Below are 12,195 nucleotides of genomic sequence, written 5' to 3'. Positions count from 1 at the left end.
GTTTACACCAACATGCAACATATTAAAATTGTTAACATTTTCAATTCAATGACAAATCATAAAAAATCAAGAAAAATGTCTTATATATGAAGGAATAACAGGATTAACAGCTGACTTCCCATCAGAAAACCATGGAGTCTTTTGGTAAAATATCAAATCATGTGTATAAATGGCTTGTCCAGAAATTACCCAGCCATTTAATGTGAAAAACAGAGACATTTATTGAGTAAGGGACAAGAAACATTGTACATAAAACAATGATGCCTCAACCCCCTTCAAAGTAGGCGCATTGGTTCCTCACACAGTTCTCCCAGTTGCCATCAGCTGCACCACTGTAAATTTCCTGAGCCTCTTCGATGGTCTGAAATCTCTCCCCTTTCAAAAGTGATTTTATTTTGGGGAAAAGCCAGAAGTCATAGGGCTCCAAAACAGGGCTGTAGAGGGGCTGAGTCACCTGGGTGATTTGATATTTTGCCAAAAAGTCTCTGCATGAGACATGATGCATGAGCAGGAATGTTGTTGTGATGAAGCTACCAATCACCAATTGCCCATAGCTGCCACCTTCTGAATTATCTGAATAGTTTCCAGAGAGGAATGTTCAAGCTTAATGCAAAATTTGATGCAGATTTGTTTCTCTACTAGCTCAGTAATTTTGAATGCGATGGCCACATAGTACATGTGCTCACTCAGTGGCTTCTGTCACTCCCACTGGCTAGTACATGAAGTCATCATTGTTCAGCATGCACCTTCCAGTCGCCCCTCCTTGGCTGTCAGGTTACATCGATGTCACACAACCCATTCTCATAATATTAATAATGATTTGACATTTTTCAGACATATGTGTGTGCGTGTGTATATATTTATTTATATATTTATATTGATATATGTTTATAAATAAGTAAATAAATATTATTTATATATAATAATATATATTTATATGTATTTATACACATACACACACATACACCACCACCACCTCCACCAGCCTCCATACAGGGCCTCTGGTATGATCTGGAGAAGGGTGTGATCCCTGGATCACCACTCCCCTCAGGAGGTGCTGCTCAGCCTTTAGGAAGAATGGTAGGTGTGTTCCCTGCTCCTGCACCACATGTCTTGGTCTGTCCCAGATTAGTTCTGCTAACATATAGTTTCTAGTGAATTACCTGTCTGTTTCGGGTGTGGGACCAACCTGTGTAAAAGCTCTTTCCTGCTTGGTGCTGATGGCAGGTTTGTGTGAGGGCCGAGGCTGGGTGGGGCCCTGAATACCTCTTGCTGTGTCAATTTCTAATCTCTCTGCTGTGCTGTTTTCAGTTGAATATGGCATGAGGAGGAACCAGAATAGCATTTGATAAAAGTTAATAAAGGGCTTCTTTGGAGGTTCCCTTTTTTTTCCCCTGAGGATCTGCACCTAATAGGGGGTTCTTGAGCCTAGCCTTACTGTTTGACAGGGATTGAAGTCCTGCAGGTGGGAGATGGGAATGCTTTTATCTTCCCAGAGGTTTGTGTTCCATAATTTGGGTGGCCCTGCCAGGCTGCAAAGAATCTCAGGTACTCAGCCCGTCTGGTTCCTGGCTCACTGTTCTAGCAGGAAGCTCAGACGCAAACCCTCTGTTCTGCGTGCAGTGCCCCTACCGCCACTCACCAGCTGCACTGGGTGGGGCTCTACAACCCCTTCACTGTGCAGCCTTCTACTCTTTCTGGCCAGTGGCATACAATGGGCACAAACCATGCTTTGAATCTGGCTTCTTTGCTGGTTGGACAGCTGCATGAGGGTCGTTTCCCTGCTCATTTCCACTCCCCTCTCTTTACAAAAATCCCAGCAAAGCACCCACACTACTGCTCTGAGCCACTGCCTGGCTCTCCATTTCCCCAAAAGACCAAAAGTCTTTTTCCTTCAGGGCTGTCCACAGACTTCCGGTGCCTCTCACAATCTTAAGAGGCAGAATTTCTCTCCTGGACTCTCCCAGCTGGTGCTTCAGCCATGGACCTGCTGCTCACTGTGTGTGTGTGCAACCTGAGTCTCCCAGAGTCCACATATCCTCCCAAGTCTCTCCCAGTTAGGGTTGGGGGTTCCCCATTCAGAGCTGGGGCCCGCCGCTCCAGGAGGGGTTGGAGCCACCAAGCTGTACTTTCTCTCCTCTGCTCTCTCTGCTTCAGGCACTTCATGCAAGATATTTCCTTTTTAACTTGTAAAATTGCTTACTGGAAAGTGCAAAGCTTCTTCTTCATTCCCTGGCTTCAAAAAGTTGTACCAGCTAAGATTCCATTGATTGTTCAGGTCACTTGTCAGAGGATCTGTTGAAAATCCACACTGGGGGCATTAGTAAGTAGGCTCAGCTTCCACCTATTTGGCCACCATCTTTCCCCTAACATTTTCATTCCAGCTGAAGCTGATTGCACACATTTAATTTAGGAGGTAACATTTTTCCTAAGCTCATTATTTCACCAAGTATCATGTCCTTCATATTCACATGCCTAAATCATATATTCTTTAAAGATCAATAGAGAGGACACATCATTCATGAAGAGTATATGATTCTTCAATCATGTGAAGAATTTCTTCCGTTGAAACGCTTTACTCAGTCTCAATAAACCCAACTGATAAATAAATATTTTATACTCTATGTTAAAAAAAATTTCAGTTAAATTTACAAACTGAAATGTTTTTCTCATATCATGAGATATAAAACATATAGTGTGTCAAAAACAATATAAATACTGCTGTACTTCATAGTTAACCAAGCAGGTCATTGTAACAAGTTCCTAATTAATATACACTTTTAATGAAACTGCTGCTCTTTAAAAAAAAAACACTGTTTTTAAAATGAATAAAATATTATTTGACTATGCAGTAAAATTAATTTTGATCATGTTAATGATGCTAATTTAATATCTAACCTTATTTTCCTAAAATAAATTAGTATATATTTGTAATGCAGACTTTATTGTTATCTTCATTAGAATTGGATGTGAATAACCTGCAAGTCCATTTTTCTTTTATTATAAGCACTGACAGTATAGGTTACTTGAAAATGTTATTTTGTGGCCCTGGCTGTCATAGTTCAGTTAGTTGAGTGTCAGCTTGTGAACTGAAAGGTTGCCATTTTGATCCCTAGTCAGGGCACATGCCTGGGTTGCAGGCCAGGTCCTTGGTTGGGGAGGGTGAGAAATATCAGCCCAACTGAGGTTTCTCCATCACATCAATGTTTCTCTCCCTCTCTCCCTCCCTCCAGCCTCATCTCTCCAGAAATAAATAAGTATTTTTAAAATGTTATTTATTGCCAAGAACAGACTTTTTAATGTATATTCAGTTAAGAAGTAATAATAAAAACAAGCTTTCTTCACCTAACTTTTAAAAATTTAAATTATAGATAGACAGTGACAAGCTGAAGGTGCTCCATATCTAAGAATTCCAGTGAGACAGGCGAAGCTGTCTTCCTAAAGCTTTTATAGTACAGGGACAGTCAGTCACAGGGAAACATTCTGACATTGAATTATGCTAAAGGGTATTTTAAAATATAGCACTGATGATTGCCAATATTGCAGTGTATTTGAAGAATGACTGGAGATGAAGAAACAGAATGATTCATGCTCAGGATATCAATTTAAGTGTATCTTTAACATCACCATACCAAAAAAATCAATTACTATCCCAACAGCTTAACAGCTTTGTGTAGTCCGCATAGAACAAACACTCACATTACTGGCAAATTTCATCTTCTGGTTGAGGACTTCTTTTTTGTCAGGTTCAATCATTATGAAAGAATAAGAATACTGATTGATTTCCTTAACCTCATAGCATATTAAGAGTCAAGAGATGATGAATGACTTTTTGTCTATTAATCATGCAAAAGAGACAACATGAGATATTATTTTTCTCTTGAGTACAAAATTAGGAGGGCTGTCAAAAACAGTGACACAGCCAAAGATTACTGAAGTGTTTTCCAGTTATTCCATTAAGAATAAAATATTAATTAAAATACTGAAATAAAATTTTTTTAAAGAGTCTGGCAATATTGTTCAGGATATTATTTATAATGAATTAGTGAACAACAAACTGAAAACAAAATGGAAGTTAAGATGAAGTCAAATTTACCCTCAAGGACTAAATAGATAATCAACCTCATGGAAGTTCTATAGTTACAAAATGTAAATTTGCATATGGGAATTAATACAAGATGTTTATATTATAGCTACTAGCTTTTGACCCCATCTGAAAAACACTCCTTTTATCACAGAGCATATTGGTGTTTATATACTTCCCATAAAAAGGTAACTAATATAGATAACATATCATAGAATGGTACCAGTAATTTAATTAAGCAATGTTACCCCAATAAGTTTAATTTTAAAAATTTAATTATAAAATGAAAATAAAATATTTCATTATATATAAAAATCTGGACACATACCAGTTTTCTGGATCTGTGCTTAGACTGAGGAAAGATAAATGAAGACATAAAACTTATGCATAATTTAGGAGAAGGTGCCACATGGTTAAGGATTAAGAGCTGGAGATCGGGGCGATGCAGCGGATGGTGCTGAGAACCATGAGAAGCCTGCCTAGTCGAGCCCCAGACTTCTGTTCTTTTTCTTCTGAAGGACGGCCACATTGCAGCTGCTAGAGGAGGTGGTGACTGGAAGACAGCCAGCCTGACAGCAGTCATCTGAGGCCAAGTTTATGGAGTGATGGGGCAAGGCCAGCAACCCACAGAGAAAAAGTATAAGGGACTGTGCCCAAAGAGGTACAAAGCAGTACCTTGTGATATGTTCCCATTCCCAGTAATCACCTGGAAAACAATGGAATGATAGTGGGATAGGAGCCTTGGTGCCGCGGACAGTGGATTCGACTCTCACACATCCCAATGGGTGGGAAGTGTGGTGGAGGCTCATGAGGGTGGGCTGGGTGCCCACGGGCACTAGCACCAGAGGGACATTGAAACGGCCAGTTAGCTTTCTCCGAGAAGAACGGGGTCTGAATCATAAACAGGGGCCCCTAAACTACAGCAGCTAAAACCAAGAAAATACAGACAAAACGGAACCCCAAAAAGCTTAGGGGCGCTCTCTGCCAGAGACAGGTGGCTGGGGATGCAAAGAGACATTTAAAGGGCCAACGCAAAAATTACAGTGGCAGCCACCCTCCTTGATCTCTGGGTAGAGGTGGCAGCGGGGTGGGCTGGTGCCTGGGAAAAGACTGGTGAGGAAAACTTTGTGAAGAGAACTGAGACGGCGGCCGGTGGAGCCCAGTGATAACGCACTTCCCACTCTGCAGCTACCATCTCGCTCAGGCATAAGGGAATCAATTAACCTGCCTTTTGTGTGCTCGGCACACAGCTTGTGCATGTGAGCTGCGGGGCTGAGTGCAGACTGGCTGGGAGAGCCTTGAGGAGAGACTGGAGATGGAGGCGTTAGGGAAAGAGCAGGAGGAGGAACCGGGGAGTCCTGACTCCCTCCCTGTTCGGTAGTCTCCATTGTGGGCTGGAAAGGCGCACCCCCAAAGAGGCAGAAGTAGGGGCGCGCATGAACGAGACTGCCTGCGATTGAAACACAGTCCGCACAGGGGTTGGATCCTTGGCCGAAGAGGTCACAGAACTGCCCAGAGACCCCTGAGGAGAGACTAGAAAAGGAGGCGTTGGGGAAAGAACAGGAGGAGGAATGGGGTGTCCCGACTCCTTCTCCTTGCCTAGTCTCTGTTCCGTGGGAAGAGGCCACACCCCCAAAGAGCCAAAAGCCAAAAAGCACACATAGACACCCCAAAAACAGCCAGTGCAGGCGCGCACACTTGTGCCGAGTGACCAGCGAGGGTTGGCGAGTGTGTATGTGACCCGCGCGGGCTGGTGAACGCTTGCACTGGCCGGCAAGGCCTCCCACAGATTGGCACCCATATGGCCTACGAGGGAGTGCACAGAGCGGCAAGGGCAGGCGTAAATTGACCCGCCCGGCCCGTGATTGCAGAGTGGGCCACAAAATTAGTAGATCCCTGGCCTAAGGGGTCACAGAGCTGCCCAGAGTCCCTTGAGGAGAGACCAGAGACAGGATTAACCGGAGAGTCCTGGAGCTGACTTCCTCCCATTTCCGTAGTCCCCATTTGGCGAGGGCAAACAACGCACCCAAAGAGCCAAAAGTGGGGAAAACACACACACAATAGAATACCCTAACTGACCAGTGCCGGGGAGCTCATGGGCCAGGGGGGCCAGATGAGTATGCAAGGTCGCGAATAAGCCCCCTGGTCTGGGGCAAGCACATGCGAGCCCATGCAGGTGGGGGATCCTGCCGCGCAGGGACCGCGCTCAAAGAGCCAGCATGAGAGTGCAGAGAGATCCCCAAAAATAGCCCGGCCCTGACTGAAGGGGTCACAGAGCTGCCCCAAGCAGGAGTCAGACACAGACAGTAGACTCCTGGAAGGTTCAAACAAACAACCCAAGGTCATATAGGGTCAACAACTGACATCATCAGAGGCAGGCCCAGAAAGAAAAGGACAAAAATACTTAACAGACTCTCACAAAAATGGGAAGAAAAAGAAGTTCCCCCCAAATGAGTGGAAAAGGGGAATCCCCACAGAGAGAGCTAAATGAAATACACGCAAGGGAACTATCAGATATTGAATTCAAACAATGGTTCTAAGGAAGTTCAATGAGCTCAACCAGCTCAAAGAAAACTATGAGAAACTGCAGAGAAACTATCAGGATCTTACAGCAAACTATATCAGTGTGGAAAAGGACATAGAAACTATCAAGAAGACACAAGAGGATATGAAGAATACCATTTCTGAATTGAAGAACCCAGTAGAAGGAATCCAAAGCAGTCTCGATGAAACTGAGGATCGAATCAGTGAGATGGAGGATAAGGTAGAAAGAAGCTCCTAGAAAGAACAAGAAATGGAAAAATGACTTAAAAAGAATGAAGAGGCATTTAGGGAAATGCAGGACAACCTGAAACGCAATAATATCCGTATAAGGGATACCAGAAGGAGAAGAAGAGGAGCAAGGGATAGAGAACTTCCTCGAAAAAGTAATGATGGAAAATTTCCCAAATTTGAGGAGAGAAAGGCTCTCATGGATCCAGGAGGCACAGAGGACCCCACTCTAGAGGGACTCAAGGAGGTCCACTCCAAGACACATCATCATTAAAATGGCAAATGTCAAAGACAAAGAGAGAATCCTCAAGGCAGCAAGGGAGAAGGAGAAAGTAACGTACAAGGGGGCCCCGATACGCCTAGGAGCTGACTTCTCAACAAACACTACAAGCCAGAAGGGAATGGTAACAAATATTCTAAGCCATGAAAAGCAAGGGCCTACAGCCAAGGCTGCTCTACCCAGCTAGGCTCTCAATTAAAATAGAAGGGGAAATACGGAGTTTCCCAGACAAGAGAAGGCTAAAAGAATACATCTCTACCAAACCAGCACTCCAAGATATGCTAAGGGGACTGGTTTAAGCAGATGAAGGAAAAGAATGAGACAGAGAGGAACACAGGTACAAAGAGAAAAGATGAGTAAGTTTCTATCAGTAATATCTCTCAATGTGAATGGACTAAATGCCCCAATCAAAAGACACAGGGTAGCTGAATGGATAAGAAAACAAGACCCACACATATGCTGCCTACAAGAGACCCACCTCAGAGCAAGAGACCTACACAGATTGAAAGTAAAGGGATGGAAAATAATATTCCAAGCAAATGGGCATGAGAAAAAGGCCAGGGTTGCCATACATGTATCAGACAAAGTAGATTTCAAAACAAAGGCCATAAAAAGAGACCCAGAGGGGTACTTTATAATACTTAAAGGAAGAATCTATCAAGAAGACTTCAACATTGTAAACTTATATGCTCCCAATATAGGAGCCCCCAAGTTTATAAGGAAATTGTTAGATGACTTCAAAAAAGATATAGACAGCAACACACTGACAGTAGGGGATTTCAACACCCCACTGTCAAAAATGGACAGATCTTCCAAACAAACATTAATAAACATATCGTGGCGCTGAATGACACACTGAATCAAAGGGACTTAACTGACATATATGAACCTTACATCCCAAAGAAGAAAAATACACATTCTTTTCAAATGCTCATGGAAGTTTCTCAAAGATAGACCACATGATAGGACACAAAGCAAGCCTCAACAAATTCAGGAAAATTGAAATAATACCAAACTTTTTCTGGGACCACAAGGCCTTGAAACTCAAAATCAACCTCCAAGAGAAACTTCAAAAACTTGGCAACTCATGGAGACTGAACAGTAGACTATTAAACAATGAATGGGTCAATAATGAGATAAGAGAAGAAATCAAAAAATTTCTGGAAACAAATGAAAATGAACAGGCAACAGTCCAAAACCTATGGGACACAGCGAAGGCAGTCCTGAGAGGGAAGTTCATAGCAATACAGGCTTACTTAAAAAAGATAGAAACATTTCAAATCAAAGACCTAATACTACAACTTCAAGAACTGGAGAAACAACAACAAATAAATCCCAGAGCAAGGAGAAGGAAGAAAATAGTCAGGATTAGAGCAGAACTGAATGACATAGAGACGAAAAGAACAATTCAGAGAATCAACCAATTGAGAAGCTGGTTCTTTGAAAAGATAAATAAAGTTGACAAGCCTTTAAGCAGAGTCATCAAGAATAAAAAGGAAAGGACCCAAATTAATAATATCAGAAATGAAAGAGGAGAAATAACAATAGATACCACAGAAATACAAAGGATTGTCAGAAACTACTATGGACAGTTATATGCCAAGAAATTTGAAAAACTTGATGAAATGGACAAATTTTTAGAAAAGTATAATCTTCCGACACTGAAGGAGGAAGAAACAGAAAGTTTGAACAGACCGATAACAGCTGGGGAAATTGAAGCAGTCATCAAGAAACTCCCGGCACACAAAAGCTCAGGGCCGGATGGTTTCACAGGAGAATTTTACAAAACATTTAAGGAAGAGCTAACCCCTGTCCTTCTCAGGCTATTCCAAAAAATCCAAGTGGAGGGAAGACTCCCAGGTCTTTCTATGAGGCCAGCATCACCCTGATCCCAAAACCAGATAAAGACCCTACAAAGAAAGAAAACTACAGGCCAATTTCTCTGATGAACATAGATGCTAAAATCCTCAACAAAATATTGGCAAACCGCATCCAGCAATACATTAAAAAGATTATGCACCATGATCAAGTGGGATTCATCCCAGGCATGCAGGGATGGCTCAATATACGCAAATCAGTTAACGTGATTTATCACATAAATAAAAGAAAAGACAAAACCCACATGATCATCTCAATAGATGCAGAAAAACATTCGATAAGGTACAGCACCCATTTATGATCAAAACATTCAGCAAAATGGGAATAAATGGGGCATTCCTCTATGTAATAAAGGCCATATATGAAAAACCTACAGCCAATTATCATACTCAACGGAAAAAACTGAAAGCTTTCCCACTAAGATCGGGAACACGACAAGGATATTCACTCTCACCGCTTCTTTTCAACATCGTATTGGAAGTCCTAGCCACAGCGGTCAGACAAGAGAAAGAGATCAAAGGTATCCAAATAGGAAAGGAGGAAGTAAAGCTATCATTGTTTGCAGATGACATGATAGTGTACACAGAGAACCCTGTAGACTCTACCAAAAAACTCCTCAACCTAATAAGTGAATTTGGCAAAACAGCAAGATACAAAGTCAACATTCAGAAATCAAAGGCGTTTTTGTACACTAGCAATGCACTAGAAGAAGAAGAAATCAGAAAAAAAATACCATTCGATATAGCAAGAAGAAAAGTAAAGTACCTAGGCATAAATTTAACCAAAGATGTAAAAGACCTGTATGCAGAAAACTATACAACATTGAAAAAAGAAATTAAGGAAGACACAAATAAATGGAAGCATATACCGTGCACATGGATTGGAAGAATTAATATCATCAAAATGTCCATACTACCCAAAGCAATTTATAGATTCAATGCAATCCCTATTAAGATACCAATGATGTATTTCACAGAAATAGAACAGACAATTCAAAAATTTATATGGAACCATAAACGACTAAGATAGCCGCAGCAATTTTGAGAAAGAAACACAAAGTAGGAGGGATCACAATACCAGACATCAAACTCTACTACAAAGCCACTATACTCAAAACAATCTGGTACTGGCACAAGAACAGACCCATAGACCAGTGGAACAGAATAGAAAGCCCAGAAATAAGCCCAGGTCTATATGGGCATCTAATATTTGACAAAGGGGGCAGAAGCATAAAATGGAGCAATAACAGCCTCTTCAACAAATGGTGTTGGGAGAGCTGGACGGCTACATGCAAAAAATTGAAATTGGATCATCAGCTGACACCATACACAAAAATAAACTCAAGATGGATAAAAGACTTAAATATAAGTCGCAACACCATCAAAGTCCTAGAGGAGAACATTGGCAGGAAACTCTCAGATATCCCACGCAGCAATTTTTTCACTGATATGTCTCCTAAAGCAAGGGACATAAAGGAAAGAATAAATAAGTGGGACCTCATGAAAATAAGAAGCTTCTGCACTGCAAAAGAAAACATCAGTAAAATGAAAAGGGAGCCAACCCTATGGGAAAATATATTTGCTAATGATACATCAGATAGAGGTTTGATCTCCAAGATATACAAAGAACTCACTCGACTCCACTCCAAGAAGACAAACGATCCTATCAAAAAATGGGCAAAGGACCTGGGCAGACGCTTTTCCACGGAGGAGATACAGAGGACCCAGAGGCATTTGAAAGGGTGCTCAGCATCACTAGCCATCAGAGAAATGCAGATGAAAACCACCATGAGGTACCACCTCACACCAGTCAGAATGGCCATCATAAACATATCCACAAACAACAGGTGCTGGCGACGCTGTGGAGAAAAGGGAACCCTAGTACACAGTTGGTGGGAATGCAGACTGGTGCAGCCACTATGGAAAGCAGTGTGGAATTTCCTCAAAAAGCTGAAAATGGAACTGCCTTTTGATCCAGTGATTCCCCTGCTGGGACTATACCCTAAGAACACCAAAACGCCAATACAAAAGAACCTATGCACCCCAATGTTCATAGCAGCACAACTTACAATAGCCAAGTGTTGGAAGCAACCTAAATGCCCATCAGTAGATGATTGGATCAAAAAGTAATGGTACATATACACAATGGAATACTACACAGCAGAAAGAAAAAAAGAACTACTAAACTTTGCGAAAGCATGGATGGAACTGGAGAGCATTATGCTAAGCGAAATAAGCCAGGGGGCGAAAGACAAATACCGTATGATCTCACCGATAAGTGGAACCTAACCAGCAATACAAAGATGCAAGGAAAATAAGACGAGCAACACTGAAAGGAAAAGAAATCAACAGAGACAAGAGGGAAGGAAGGGGGGGCGGGACGGGGAAAAGGAAGGGAAGGGGAAAGTCAAGGAACATATAGCAAGGACTCATGGACAAAACCAAAGGGGAAGAGCTGAGGGAGGGAAGGAGGGAGGGGCAAGGGAAAGTGGTAGGGGGGAGGCAGAGACAAATGTATTTGAAAAAATAAATTAAAATAAAATTTAAAAAACTTATGCATAATTTATATACCTTTATGCTAGATATTTAGAAAAAATTCTTAATATGTATATCTAGAGAACTCATAGATGTCTGATACAATTATAAAACTAAATTTATTTTTACTTTTTTAAAATTAAATTTGTTGAGCGACATTGGTTAATATGATTAAATAGGTTTTAAGTGTATAATTCTATGATATATCATGTTTATTGCAATGTGTGCTCACCACCCAAAGTCAAACCTTCTTTCATCACCATGCATTTGACCCCCTTTTCCCTTTTTTACCCACCACCTCCTTCTATCAACCACCATATTGTTGTCTGTGTCTTCGAGTTTTTTTTTTTTTTTGTTTGTCTTGTTTATTCATTTGTTGCTTTCAGTTTTATATCCACGTATGGGTGATTTAATATGGTTCTTGACTTTGTCTTATTTATTTCACTTGGCATGATATTCTCAAGATCTATTCATGTTGTTGCAAATAGCAGTATTTTTTCTTTTCTTATGGCTCAGTAGTATTTCATTGTATATATGTAAAAATTGTACTTCCCATATTCCCACAGAAAACTGCTCCTCCTTTGGTAATAATCACACCATTCTTCCAGGTCAAAATCTATAGGTTCAAACTTGACTTTGTTTTTCTA

The 12,195-nt window shown here is 41.3% G+C and overlaps 1 non-coding gene across 1 annotated transcript; it reads right to left on the bottom strand.

Moving 5' to 3' along the window:
• Positions 1-1,523: 1,523 nt before the first annotated feature.
• Positions 1,524-1,673, bottom strand: LOC129065668 (small nucleolar RNA SNORA17). Its single transcript, XR_008528611.1, has one exon. It is a non-coding gene; the product is annotated as a small nucleolar RNA SNORA17 (small nucleolar RNA).
• Between the last annotated feature and the right edge of the window lie 10,522 nt (positions 1,674-12,195).

Source organism: Pteronotus mesoamericanus, unplaced genomic scaffold, assembly GCF_021234165.1.
Source record: "Pteronotus mesoamericanus isolate MK-2021 breed Mesoamerican mustached bat unplaced genomic scaffold, CSHL_Meso_final contig_181, whole genome shotgun sequence".
Lineage (NCBI taxonomy): Eukaryota > Metazoa > Chordata > Mammalia > Chiroptera > Mormoopidae > Pteronotus > Pteronotus mesoamericanus.
Note: the sequence above shows the minus strand (reverse complement) of the source record. Positions and strands in the feature narration are given on the sequence as shown.